The sequence below is a fragment of the Otolemur garnettii genome, unplaced genomic scaffold (genome assembly GCF_000181295.1).
Source record: "Otolemur garnettii isolate 467f Iridium unplaced genomic scaffold, OtoGar3 scaffold00038, whole genome shotgun sequence".
Lineage (NCBI taxonomy): Eukaryota > Metazoa > Chordata > Mammalia > Primates > Galagidae > Otolemur > Otolemur garnettii.
The window spans coordinates 1258276-1262963 of NW_003852433.1; positions in this window are offsets into that span (position 1 = coordinate 1258276).

Sequence of the window (4688 nt, forward strand, 5' to 3'; positions counted from 1 at the left end):
GCTTTAAAAGACACGGGTGCCTTGTAAAGTTTATGCAGTGAGCTGGGATATAGGCAGAACATGTCGGGGTTGTTAAATGTCCCCCAGGTGACTCTCATGGACATTCAGGTCTGAGAACCATGGCCATAAGGCATAGATAGTCTGGTCACTGGACCAGCAGCATCAGAGTCACCTGAACCTGTTAGAAATACAAAATCTTGGACCCTTCTCCAGACCTTCTGAATCAGAAACTCTGATTCCGCTCCATGGGGGGCAGGCTGGCAATCTGCGTTTATGAAGCCCTCCTGGTGGATTCCGATGCTCACTCAGGTCTCATAGCCACTGCCCTGGAGGGCATTCGTCATCTGCTGAGACTCCTTCCTGGGGAATTTTGCTCCTGTTGCAGCAGAGAAAGTTCAAGTTGGAGGCAAAGAAGGACAAAGTCTAGGCTGCTTGGCATAAATATCAGACCCACCATGGTCTGGGCCAGTGGTCCTCACAGGGCTGGGGAGCAATTTTGCTCTCCAAGAGACATCTGGCAATGTCTGGTGATGATGCTTCTGGTTGTCACCTCACCACTGGGGTCAGGGTGGAAATACCATAGGTATGTAGTGGATAGAGATCAGAGATGCTGTTAAACATCCTTCAGTGCACAGGACAATCCCCTGCCCCATAAAGAATAATCCAGCCTCAAGAGTTCTGAGGTTAAAGAACTCCAAGATAGGCAAATACACCAACGGCTCAAGTCTTAGAAGAAAAGGACCCAATACTGGATGTTTTCTTCCTGATCTGATTCTATAAGGTCATAAATGACAGACCTGGAAGGAACCTTACAAAGTCCCACTGGACTCCCTCATGTCACAGGGGAAGAAACAGGCCACAGTAACACAGTTACTTCCCAGAGTCTCATAGCACTCCAAATTCTTATCTGTTAATTCATTCTATAAATATTTATTGAAGATTTACTTTGCACAAGATGCTATGTTGACACAGAGGATATAATGACAGACGAGACAGGTGATTCTGGCCCTCATGGGTAGGACATTGGTAACATTTGTAGGACTTTGTAACTTAAGGTGGCTGGAGATAGCCTTCTGAGGAGTTGGCTCCAACTTTATGCTGAGATCTGAGGAGTCAGAGGGACAGCCATGGGGAGAGGGCACAGGTGGGGCCAAGGCCGGCTCATCTTAGTTACTGCAGCCTGCAAGGAAAATCTGGCTTTTCCCTGCAGCCGTGTGTCTGCTTGCCGCTGACTGATCTGGAGGGAGTTGCCAGAGCTCAGAGGAGAACAGGCATTTAACTCCAGCCAGCATTCAGAGTCTTATAGAAACCCCAGGGAGTTTATCACATCTAAGACCCTGATAGCATCTGTATTAGAAACAAGAATCCGACCAGACTGCTTATGAAAGATTAGCTTTAGTTCTTTCAGGAGAATAAATGGCTTATACCAACTCTGGCCTGCTTTATCTGCCTGTGCCTACCAGCCAGCCACCCTCTCCCTCCATCAAGATGGCTGTGCGAGGATTCTGGAATGAGGTTGTCATTTTCAATTCACTCAAACGAAGCAGGCTTTTGTGAGCATCCACTCTGCCTAAATCTGGATGGAGAGCTATAGAGGAAGAACCAGAAGAGAAGGTCTGGGCTTTGCTTGGAAATACACAAGGCTCACAGGAGAGTAATTTTCTTACAGATCCATTCATTCAGCAGGTGCTACGTGAACGTAACACCCTATACCAAGCACCGTGCCTGGTAATGAGGATGGAGGAAGGTGAGACTCAGCCCATACGCGCTGATGTGTATCCAATGCCCAAATGGTTACGGGATGGGGTGAAAAGTGAGCTGGGAGTCATTCACCCAGCCTAGAACCCGACAGGGTTTCCTGGAGGAGGTGACGCCTGAACTGAGAGTTAAAGAGGAGTTATCAGTTGACCAGATGCAGAAGAGAAGGCAAAGCACCAGGAGGAGCCAAGCACAGATAAGACAGCACATTTGTTGATAAGGAAAATGGCACTGTGTTAAAATCTTCCGTGTGAATTATCTCATTTATGTTACAACAACCTTCTGAAGTCGGCACTGCTGTAGGTTTTCTTCCCCGTGTTTAAATGAGGAAACTTGGGTGTCAGGACATAACATACAGTTACCAAATTGCAGAACTGGATCCAAACTCAGGCAGTTTAACTGTTGAACTTATATTTCTACCCGCTATTCTTTATACTACATCTATCTAGAAAATTATACATCATTTTGTATAATTGAATGATTGAGTTATAAAGGGTCTAGGGTAAGGAGGGAAGTGGGGGAATTGAGGCGATCAGTACAGGCCTGGGCTAGATTTGCAGAACTTATATATAATGTTTGAAAATCTCAGACCTTATTCTAAGGGAAAATTCTGAAGGATTTTAAGTAGGAGAGTAAAATGGGCATATTTGAATTTTAGAAAAATTGTCATGAGTGGGAGTTCTTTTGGAAGGAGAGATTAGAGTCAGGGAAGCCTCAGTGAGGAGGCTGTTTGATCAGCTAAGGTTGCGGTCCCCACCCTGGGCCATGGACCGGTAGTGGCCCATGGCCTGTTAGGAACCAGGCCATACAACAGGAGGTGAATGGTAGGTGGGTGAGCAAAGCTTCGTCTGTATTTACAGCTGCTTTTCATGGCCCACATGACTGCCTGAGCCCCGTCTCCTGTCATATCAGCAGGATTCTCACAGGAGAATGAACCCTACTTTAAACTATGCATGTGATGGATCCAGGCTGCACACTCCTGAGAATCTGGTGCTTGATGCTCTGAGGTGGAGATGTAATGCACTTGAGTCATCCTGAAACCATCTCCATAGTCTGCGAAAAAAAATTGTCTTTCATGAAGGCAGTCTCCAGTGCCAAAAATGTTGGGGACTGCTGATCCGAGGATAGAGATGACTTTAGCTTGGGCCAGTGGCCATGGCTGGGGCAGTAGGGGGGGGAGGGTAAAGGAGGTGACACAGGTAAGATAATGAATAAAACTTTGTGATTGACTGGATGTGGAAAGACCAAAAATGGGAGATTTTTAGATTCCTAGCCTGAGCTACGGCTACCATGAGAGCTGGAATGAAAAGAAAGCATTTTTACCCCAAATGAGAGAAAGGAAAATGCTTTGGAATGTGGTTGGGGTGAGAAGGTAAGGATGAATAGTTGGAAACAAGAAAGGTGGCATATTGGTAGTTGATATCTCTCTCTCTCCTTGGCAGTCTTGGAAAGAATTGAGGGAATTATCATATGATTTCACAATAAGGTTTCACCTTGAAGGGCGGTCTGAAGAGCAGATCAAGATGAGGAGCCAGGTAATTGCAGCTGGAGGACTGCTCTGCCCCAACTTGCTTTCCTTCCTAACTCAGCCTACGGAGAAAGAGCAAAAACACAGGTCCAAAGGGGTCAGAAGAGCAAAACCTGACAGAAGGAGGATGAGACACAGGAAGAGCCTGGCAGATTCAGGATGCAGGAGGGCAGAGAGGAGACGAGACTTGGAGAGATACCATAAATAAGGTGTCGTAGCACAGACACGGGCTCTTTTCTTTTCTTTTCTTTTTGAGATGGAATCTCACTTTTTGCCCCCAGTAGAGAGCTGTGGCATCATAGCTCACAACAGTCTCAAACTCTTGGGCTCAAGTGATCCTCTTGCCTCAGCCTCCCAAGTAGCTGGAACTACAGGTGTCCGCCCCAACACCCAGCTATTTTTTTAGAGATGGAGTCTCAATCTTGCTCAGGCTGGTCTCGAAATCATGAGCTCACATAATCCACCCACCTCGACCTCCCAGAGTCCTAAGATTACAGGTGTGAGCCACCTCGCCTGGCTGCTTAGGGCTCTTAGGGGTGTTATCTCTTCAGGTTGCCATCCATCACAGGAATCAGTCAAGAATTTGATGGAAGTGGTTTTCTGGGGCTGCTGTCCAGGGTGCTGAAATACCAGGGTGCTCTGGGCTGCTACAGTGCCTTCTGCTACCCCAGAATGCTGGTCGTAGCTGGCATAGCTCTCCCAGTGCTCATAGCGTCTCTTGATTTCTTGATGAAAAGTTTGATTTATGTGCTATTGAAGAAAAATTTTATGAACATCCGATTATGTTTTCAACAATTACAAAATGATTTTCCCTTTGGGATCCTGAGTGAGGAAATAATTACCCCTTTCTATATCCCAATTCGACATACTTAAGTATGTTACGAATCTGATGTGGGAATTATTATGTAAATTATACAGAATCCAGAGGTAAACATCAGATCACTGTGAGGCATGCACTTGATGTGTGTATCCAACACACATTTACTGAGCACGTACCATCAAGTAAGGAATCAGGAGCAAGGGATAAACCATGGCCCCTGCCCTCATAAAATTTACAATCTAACAGGAATGGCAGACATCAAAAAAATTATATACCAATGATTGTTACATATGGGGGACCTCACCTTCTAAGCATGAGGTATAGGTGCTATGAGGATACAAAGTTGGTCAAAGCAAGGTCGTCTCCCTTCCATATGCTATAGTTGGAAAGGCAGGGTAGATACAGATAAAGCAAGGATAGATAACAGAAAGAGCAGTTCAGACAAAATGTATAGAAGCATTTTAGAGAAGTCAGGTTAGATTGGGGTGATGGGGAATGGCTTTAAGGAGGCAGTGAAATTACTCAAGGAAAAGCAATAGAGGGGGACGCATGGCCTTCAGAAGTGAGTGTTCCATGGATAGG